The sequence below is a fragment of the Lycium barbarum genome, chromosome 8 (genome assembly GCF_019175385.1).
Source record: "Lycium barbarum isolate Lr01 chromosome 8, ASM1917538v2, whole genome shotgun sequence".
Classification (NCBI taxonomy): Eukaryota; Viridiplantae; Streptophyta; class Magnoliopsida; order Solanales; family Solanaceae; genus Lycium; species Lycium barbarum.
The window spans coordinates 53,007,086-53,018,083 of NC_083344.1; positions in this window are offsets into that span (position 1 = coordinate 53,007,086).

Consider the following 10,998-nt stretch of genomic DNA (forward strand, 5'->3'; position numbering starts at 1 on the left):
CTTACGTTTCCAAACCAAACTTATCATTTTCATATTCATCAACCATCAAAATCATCACAACATACGTCGGAGGCATATCATACCATTTGCACACAATATACACAAGATATGCAAAACATACCAACTTTCCATTAAGCCACTACTTATCCAATTTTTCCTAACTTTCAACATACAAGTTAATTATACATTTCCATCTTCCAAATTCATCAACAATAATCATAATTTGCCTCTTGATACTTTCATTTCCATTTTTACATAAACCATAACAAAGTTGCATACTTTCCTACAACAACTTGATAACCATTTTTCCAAGACAACAAGGATTGTTATCTTTCCATTCACTTCACCATAACACAATTAACATACAAACAAGATCAAATTCATACTCCATCAACACATAACCATACCACACGGCCACCTCCTACATTCTTCAATTTTCACTAATTCATTCCACTTTCATTTCTAATACAATTTCCACCACACTACAACTAAATTACAACATGAATTCAAATCATCCATGACATGTAATACAGGTACATGTATTCGGCCAACAAGCATACTTTTCAACACACAAAATTTCCATGTTTTTCATTCATTCACACATACTACAACATACATATACCTTCCATAACATAACAAAAGCATAAAATCCTTACCTTTCTTCAAGTTCTTCACTTTGCACTAAACTTGTCCTCTTGCCAAACTAATTGTACCAAGTTGTAGAGGACTTTGCACTTAGTAGTATTCCCACAAGAATTGAATTTTAAACTCAAGGATTAGGCTCCAAGAATTTTCTTTCTTTTCTTTCTTTTTCTCCTCTCAAACCCGAAATGGTCTTGTTCTCTATTTCTTGATTTTTCTTGCTTTCTTGAACCTTCTATGGATATGTATAACCATATATAATATTACCTAATTAAAATCATGGACTTGGGCCCCTTTTTTTTACATAGCATGGCTGGTTGGGCCTTGTTTTATTAATTTTGTTGAGCCCAAATTGGTGGTTACATCTTGTAATTCATAAGGCAAGTTTCCAAAATTTCAATTTTGCCCTTGGCCACCTTTCGTAATTCCACACCATTGAATTCATGACCTACACATTCATACCAAGTAAGGTCCAATTGTGGCCTTATTCATCACAAGTCAATTTATCTTGAATTTTTTCGAATAAGCGAAAAATGTCGGATGTAACATCCTCCCCCCCCCCCCCCTTTAAAAACATTCGTCCACGAATGTTAAATTGACCTTATGGGGCGTCATACTACTCCGGGAGGGTTCTCTTTATAGTCATCCTTTGCTGACTTTCCGACATGGCTTCTTTACCAACATTATGGGGTAATTTTTCACATCACTGATTCAAATGCCTTCAAAATATATTTTCTCGTACCCCACATAATCGTCGAACCATAGCTATATTCTTGTAACAGACGAACGCTTTCCAGACATCATAGTCCGTATCATTTCTTGTTACACTCCTGAGTTCCCTACCACGTTATCGTAATCCCTCTTCATACCAGACACTTCATACCAACAGATTCAGAACTAGAACCGGACGCGTGGAAGCATATCGGACTGATTCGTAATCGGAGGCAGACGTACTAAACCATGGCGGACGGATTCGTAGTCAGGATCAGACATACAGAAATGTATCGGACAGATTCGTAGTCGAAGTCAGATGTACGGAAGTATGTCAGACAAACCTGAGATCGGAGTCAGACGTACAGAAAGATACCAGACAGATTCGAAATCAGAATCAGACGTACAGAATTGTATCACACAAAATCGTGACCAAAGTCAGACAGACAGAAATGTATTGGACAGAGTCGTAATCAGAATCAGACATACGGAGATGTATCAGACAGACGTGCAATCGGAATCAGACGTACAGAGGCATATCAGACGGATTCATATCCGGAGTCAGACATACAGAGGTGTGTCAGACAGATTCGTAATCAGATTTAATCATACAGAGATATGTCAGACAGAAACGTATTCAGAATCGATCATACAGAGGTATGTCAACCAGGAACATATTCAGAATCAGACATACAAAGATTTATCAGATTGGAAACATAATCGAGTTCAGAAGCATAGAGGCGTGATAGACGGAGCCCTATCAGAATCGGAAGTGCAGAAGTATAACAGATAGAATCTGAATTAGAATCAGATCACTCATATTAAGGCTCCAGTAATTTATGAAAATTTCCCTTTATTCGTAAACTTGTTCGCCAAGTGGTCATACAGATCGTCTTGCGTGTCGTTTATCGACTCTTCCAAAGATTCCGCTTATTCAAACTTCTTATCTTTCATCTTTCCTACCATCCATACTCATTTTCTTTTTCAGACATCGTCATACCAGACTAAATTATAATGTAATCGGGGCTTTTCTATCCCTTGACAACATTCAGATCGTCGTCCCTTCTTCGCTTCATATATTCGGTTTAGTGAAACCTTCCGTCTATCACAACATCAGTCGCCGGGACTCGGCTCTGGATCCATACAGGCATCAGACGAAAATCGTACACATACACATTCACATACACATACACACATACAGATATATCTACTAATATCTTACTGGCAAACGTCTCTGACTGTTATTCGAATTCGCTCAATTTCCCGAGCGGTATTGCACCCTTTTTATTTTCGCCCATTTAGTCCGCCTCGCTCTGCGCGACTCCTGTAAGGGCACTAATCACTCCACACATTCCATTTGTCCTTTTGGTTACCCCAAATTTTCATTTAAGTCTATCATACTTACACTTGTGCAAAACTTTGCATTACTTCCCAGGGGGTCACCCATCCCAGAATTGCTCTGGCTTGAGCACGCTTAACTCCAAAACTTTCATGCATTTCGACGCGTTAGGGCTGATATAATTTCGTCGATCGCCCCGCACGACCTTTGTCGTGTAATTTTAGAGCAAATCGGGGTCTTAGCAAATTTTCGGAAAAATTTTGTAGCGGGTCCCACCCCCGGCTAAGTCGTACAATTACCATGTCGCCTTTCTGAATCTCAAACATTCACTTTCATACACGTATACAGATGATTACGGATAACCCACAGATTTAAGTCTTCGTCCCACGAATTCCGCCTCCAAATAGTCGGTGAAATCTGATAAAATATCACCATAAGGTGCTCTCCAACCACCGACAGAAGAAAACTAAAGTCCGACAAGTATTGAGGGACCTTTTTGTACTTAGTCTACATATTTACTTCCATATTTCTGGAAAAATTTGGGCAGAGGTTCCTCTGTTTTTCTTACTATCCAAAACCTGTACACCAGAAATACCAATTATGCCTCACAGGGCCAACACATATACACACATACATATCATATCATGTCGTATCGCAGCCACACGGGGCTGATAACCTCAAGTAAGAATTATAATGTCGTCGACAGTTACCACACGTGCCCAACTCAACAGCATCGGAGGCACTTTCCTGTTTACTTTCGTCCGGGATTTCTAGACTCACATTGATGGTGGGGACATCTCAGTCGCCCTTACCTTTGGTCACTAGGTCTCTAATCCTTTTAAATTTCCGTCGTCTTCATAGAACAACGTTTTACAGATATCATACACATATCGAAATTTCTAGGAAACTTACGTACTCATAACTGATCAACTCGGGTCTAACCTGGGGAGCTGCTGTGGGAGCTGTGTCCCTCATCATCGTCGTCGGTCTGGCCCCCACTGTTACCTGCATCTGAATCGGAGGAGTGTAGGTAGCCTGGCAATTCCTGGTTCACCGACGGCCAGGACAAAGGGCTGGAATAGGGCGTGACACTCTCTGGGGAAGCCTGTCTAACATACTGCTCCACTACCGGAGCTGCTGGCACATCCTCGGGAATCTCCTCCTCCGGCGTCCCAGAGGAGTGCTCTAGTGGCTCAGCCTCGGGGCTATCCTCCTCCCTAGGAGTAAGAAACTCTGGAGGTATCGTCGCTGGGTCCTCCGAAGGGTCGGTGTCATAACTGTCTTCCCTGGGAGCCTCTGCTCTGGGGATCAAAAACTCTGGAGGAATTGTCTCTGGATCCTCCGAAGGGTCTGTCTCAATCGAGTAGCTGGGGATCTGCCTACTCGGTCCTGGTAATGTCCTAGGGGCCTTATTAGCACCCCCATCCCCATCATCCGAAGCGCTCCTCTTCATTATTTATCAACCTACGATCACCTGCAGGAAGAGGGTCAGAAACATTTTCCCCAAATACCGACACATCTGCTCTTCTGGAGCCTCGCTGTAGATACAGCAATTCGTAGGGGAGAATCATCCTAATCATATAGCTTTATCGCACGATCTAAGAATCCAAAGAAGGGTAACATCCTAAATGCCCTGTAGCTTCCTGTTTATAGGTGTGGTGCACAACACATCGATAAACAAGACTCTACAAGACACGGCCTGTAGACATTCCGAGGACTAACCGCTTTGATACCACTTTTGTCACGACCCAACCCCGTGGCCGCGACTGGTACCCTAACTGGGTACCCGTACATACCTACCCGACCGAATTTCAAATCATACGAATATTTTTTTTCTTTTTTTTTTTTAAAACAGAAGTTACAAAAGTAGGTCGATACAAATACGGCACGCGCGCAAACATACATATATATACATATATACCTGAACATACAGACATTTTCATATAAGCCGATAAGGCTAGCATACAGACGAAACCCGTAACCCACACATCTATCTACAGGCCTCTACAGACATACAGAGTCATATGACGGGACAGGGCCCCGCCGTACCCAGAATATCCATACATACAGAGTATACAGAAGACAGGAGATATATACCAAAAATATACGCTCCGGATCAAAGGAGCTCTTCAAAACAGCTGAATCAGAAACCTACGCTGGCGGCGTATCACCTGGTGCGTCGGTACCTGCGGGCATGTAGCGCAGCCCCCGAAGAACGGGGGTCAGTATGAAAAATGTACCGAGTATGTAAAGCAGAAACATAACAGATATAAGCATAGTCTGAACCGGAGTCACAGAAATATAACGGACAGAACCATTAATCAGACTGACGGACAGAGTCATGATCCAGACAGACATACAGAATCGTGTTCCATACAAATAAATCGAATTATGGTTCGGACAGACAGACGGAATCATAATACGGACAGACGAGCAGAATCAGAATCCATACGGACATACAGACATAGTCGTAATTCAGACGGACAGACAGAAGTATGTCGGACAGAATTATGCATGCAGAGTAGTACAGAGTCATACAGAATCATACAGAGGCATGTGCTTATATAAATATAGATAGCACACGCATACATTCATACAGATCCCGGCCCTGTCTGGGGGCGCGGTAACAGAACCCGGCCCTCTTAGTACGGGACGCGGTGGACAGACAGAATCAGATCAGATCATATGCCATCCGGGCCGCCATCCCCATACACAGATCATAATATCATACAGACATACAGATCCCAGCCCGTACGCCGAGGGACGCGGTGAACAATGCAGAGAAATATGCACGATAACAGAACCTGGCCCGGGTTGCAGTGAAAGAATGCATTGGGACAGACACGAACCGATAAATGATAGTCCAGAAGTTTTTAGAGAAAATCGGACCAAAACGGAAATATTTAAAAAACTTTACAGAAGATATCAGGCCTTGTGGGCCCGCCTCGGACCAACTCGAGGCTACATAGGTAAATTATTGCTAATAGACCTTATGAGGTCATCCATAGTCGTTTGGAAGTGTTCTGACTCCGTTTAAGGAAGTTTTGTACAAAAATTCACTTTAAAGGCAATTTGTAAGAAAATAGTTTCAATTGAATTGAAGGAATTGGAGTGGTTTTCCGTCTCGAATTCCGGGGAACGGAGTCGTACTTAAGGCTCGCGGCCGAGCCTACCACATCCAGAACATGCCTAGGAACATAGGGGAATGCTTCACATACCTCGATAGCGCCTTACGCTCGCTTGGCGTCAATCCCAATTTCGTCAAAAATCTAGAAATGGTCAAGTTTACCATTTGTTAGTTTCAAACTTTTCAATAATCCAACTTAACACATACTTGCCTACCGAAATTTCGACAGCATTTCCTCTGTATATAAGACATCCCCGAGACTTAGCTCGGCTCAATTCATCAACACAACAACCCAGAATGACATCAAAACAATAATAGACATTAAAACATACACTATGGCATCACTAGCCATCTTTCGACATAACGAAACATCTTTTGTTTCAAACTTACATTTCCAAACCAAACTTATCATTTTCATATTCATCAACCATCAAAATCATCACAACATACGTCGAAGGCATATCATACCATTTCCACACAATATACACAAGATATGCAAAACATACCAACTTTCCATTAAGCCACTACTTATCCAATTTTTCCTAACTTTCAACTTACAAGTTAATTATACATTTCCATCTTCCAAATTCATCAACAATAATCATAATTTGCCTCTTGATACTTTCATTTCCATTTTTACATAAACCATAACAAAGTTGCATACTTTCCTACAACAACTTGATAACCATTTTTCCAAGACAACAAGGATTGTTATCTTTCCATTCACTTCACCATAACACACTTAACATACAAACAAGATCAAATTCATACTCCATCAACACATAACCATACCACACGGCCACCTCCTACATTCTTCAATTTTCACTAGTTCATTCCACTTTCATTTCTAATACAATTTCCACCACACTACAACTAAATTACAACATGAATTCAAATCATCCAAGACATGTAATACATGTACATGTATTCGGCCAACAAGCATACTTTTCAACACACAAAATTTCCATGTTTTTCATTCATTCACACATACTACAACATACATATACCTTCCATAACATAACAAAAGCATAAAATCCTTACCTTTCTTCAAGTTCTTCACTTTGCACTAAACTTGTCCTCTTGCCAAACTAATTGTACCAAGTTGTAGAAGACTTTGCACTTAGTAGTATTCCCACAAGAATTGAATTTTAAACTCAAGGATTAGGCTCCAAGAATTTTCTTTCTTTTCTTTCTTTTTCTCCTCTCAAACCCGAAATGGTCTTGTTCTCTATTTCTTGATTTTTCTTGCTTTCTTGAACCTTCTATGGATATGTATAACCATATATAATATTACCTAATTAAAATCATGGACTTGGGCCCCTTTTTTTTACATAGCATGGCTGGTTGGGCCTTGTTTTATTAATTTTGTTGAGCCCAAATTGGTGGTTACATCTTGTAATTCATAAGGCAAGTTTCCAAAATTCCAATTTTGCCCTTGGCCACCTTTCGTAATTCCACACCATTGAATTCATGACCTACACATTCATACCAAGTAAGGTCCAATTGTGGCCTTATTCATCACAAGTCAATTTATCTTGAATTTTTTCGAATAAGCGAAAAATGTCGGATGTAACATTACGAATGCCCTAACCTTGAATCTTGCTTACTCGGATTCCTTGCTAATCCTAGACCTTTCCGTCGTGATTTTTTCAGTTCAAAAAGGGGAGATGAAGATCAAATGGATGTTCGTGGCACCTGTTCGGCCTCGAGGTGGGTTACGACTTACTTGAGTTAGACTTCAATTAGGATTTTATATATGTGCAATAAAGAGTGACAGAGAAAGCATGACTAGGTCTTCGGACATGTAGTTGGGTTGGATAGTCTTTGGTTGGTACTGTGATGTGTAGTTGTTTCCTCGTTATTCGTGTCAGATGCTTCTTGATTATGAGTATTATTGTCCGTGATGCATGATTGCTCCATACCATTAGGATGATTCCTTTTGGAGTTTCTAGTTACCTTATGGTTAGACTTTGGCCAGCGAAGAGTATGAAGAGTTAGTGATTGTTGGAGAAAGCATGTTACGCCTTCTGGTATGAAGTTGAGATAGATGACTTAGGTTAGCACTGTTGTTGATTGCAACTTATTGCCTTGTTGTGATCTATTAGCTTGTCGAAATGTGTGCGATATTAAACTTGATGATTAGTCATCTTATCATGATCGTGAAACCATATCTTTCATTTGTTGAGCATTGTCTTGTAAAGAGGAAGGAATTGATATTGAGACTGTTATTGTGATATGTGTCCATGTGTGGCACGATTTGGCATTGATATACTCTTGTTGATATCATGCATGCATTAATACTTATATATTGGGATCGGGTTGCATGTTTCGCAAGATATATTGGACCGGGTTGCACGTTCCGCAATAGATATTCGATCGGGCTATGCGCCATAGTGGGTACATGGACTTTGCGGGTCCCCATGGGTCATGACTATCGAGGCCTTGAGGTATTCTGCCCGGAGCGTGTGTGTATCATTGCATTTGCATTCATATATCCATATTGGTATTGTCGATTTTTACCTGTTATTGTGGTATTGTGTTGATAGTTGGTATTGATATTTCTGTCCTTGTGATGTTAGTTCGGTATTGTGAGAATGGTATTGATGGACTCATGAATGAAATTAAACCTCAAACTTAGTGTCGAAGATTTCTGTCGTACGAGTTAGCCTGTCCTTCATGATAAGTGAGGTGGAAGAGATTACTGTTGAGGGAAGTGTAGTTCAAATAACAGGTGTGAATTGTTCTCTAATTGGTTCTGGTATGGTTATTCCTGTTTATGTCTTAATTGGTATTTGTGAAACTCTTGTCTTGTATCTTACGATTGGAGTTTTGTGGAGTAGCGGTTCCTATCTAGGCTTGAATATTGTATCGAATGCTACGGGTAGAGCCCCTTTCCGTAGAACCTGTAAATTGACTGAGTTATTGCCTACCATACCCATTTGTTGCTTGCTATTGTTATTGTGATCTTCTAATTGTTTTCAGCCTATGATGCTTACCAATACGAGTGTGGAACTGTTACTACTCCTACTATACCCTTTTCGAGGTGTAGGTTTGTTACAGGTTGAGTTCGTGAGTTAATAGCTTCCAAGGATTCACCGGTGGCTATCTTAAATACTTCTGTTTATTTCATTCCAAATAGAGGTTGAGCTTCATTGTATTTATTTCATCCTAGTTGTACCTTAGAAGCTCTTGTACTAGTCTTGACCCGATTTTGGGAATTGGTATTTGTAAAAGTATTTTCTTGTATAAATTCTAATTATTTATGGATAATGGAAAGTGTTTAGTATTTTGGTATTAGTCTTTTGTGTAAAGTGAGTATTTTGGGTAGAAGGGTTCACCTCCTAGGTGGGATGTAACGACCCGCTAGGTCGTTATGGGAGTGTCTTAGTAAACTAGACTTCCGTTGGGAATTCTGAGGCCGCGGGTAAGTCCGTAGTGTGTTTTTTGTATATGTGCATGTTTGGTTTGCGTTTGTAGGGCCTCGGCTTGGTGTTGGTATTTTTGGGTGAAAACTGGTTGAAAAACCCGAGCTACTGGTCAAAATGGACCGCTGCAGCTCTGGTGGCGAATTTCTAAGGCTAGGGCTAAAATACTCTTGAAAGGTAAGTCTCAACCCTTTATTTAGTTCATTCCATCATCTTACTAAGTTCCATGATTAGTTAAGGTTCGCTAATGGTGAATGAAAGGACTAAAGCCCTAGAACTTAAAAAACCCTTTAATAATGAATGGGTTACAAAATTTATTGTTGTTTATTCATCTAAGGATATAGATGATCATTCCTAGGGTGGGAATTTAAGTTCTAATGGATGAGAATGATGTATTGAGACTTAGGGTGTCTTAAAGGTGATAAATTTAGCATAAAAACTACGTGTAAAAGGGTTAAATTGATTAGAAACCCATGAATGGGAATAGTATGATAGTTGGTGTTGATTTTGATACGCTCAAATTACACCTATTAATGGCATAACACGGACGTTGTCAAATATAGTAACCCAACAAGGTTGGGGTCGAATCCCACAGAGAACAATATGTAGGCGATTTAAGCAGATTAGGAATTATCCCTAACAATAGCTAGACCGAACTCATCAATGGTGGTTTTTGATAAGGTTTTGATAAAATACGGAAATATAAATTCTAATCTAGAAAGCAAGCAAATTGATCAATGGCCACAAGAATAGAATAAAGGAAACTACTTCTTAAGTAATGATCCAATATATTTCACGAATTATAAATAATAGCAAGTTTATTTTATTTAGCCTCGGATAATGACTCTAAATTAACTTCTCCCGAAGATTAACTAGACTACCCAATTGAAGATCCCTCAAGCAATTAGGAGCATTAAGAACACCCGAATATGGCTACAAGTGGTATCGCCTATTCCTAGGTCAATTTCCATTAGATGAGGGTTAACGCCCCAAATTCATGTTAATTATTCTATCCCAATCCTGTTTTTCCTCTTTCAAGTTTCAAACAAAATAAATGGGTGAGTCCTAGGGTTAGCTACTCCCTTGAGAAACGTTGAAGAACAAGAATAATTAAAATAACAAGAACTTACTTGAATATAAATAATGTCGATGAATAAAGAAGCACAACAAAAGCATCAATCTTAATTATCACCAAGAAATTCCCATAAGCAAGGATTAAATAAAAGAAAGAATATTTACGTAGGAACCCTAGCCTCCAAACTTGAGTTTTATGCCAAAGATAATTTTACAATGCTCTCAGTTGGCCTTTTAAAAGAACTGGAATAGCAAAAATCGTCAAATCCAAGTTCTGTTCGGACTAGGCCTGAAAACCTTCAACGCGAACGCGCCACGTGTCTGTGCGAATGCGTTGATGACGTCAGCACCACTTGTCTTTACTTCAGCGCGAATGCGTGGGATACCTGCGCGAACGCGTAGAGTCACTTCCGCGCGTACGCGCGAACGCGTGTACTACCTACGCGAACGCGCAGAGTTATTTTCCACCAAAATTTCCAGAATCTCCATTAGTTTCCAGTGATCAATTCTTTTTCATCTTTTTTGCTTGTTTTCCACACTTAGGCTCTAGGGACCTCGTATTACCTGAAACATAACAAAAACCACGTAAAATCACATAGACTTGCTTCAAAACAAGTAAAACTTATAGCCAAAACGCATCGATTGTAGCGTAAAATCACGCCACATCAACACCTCCAACT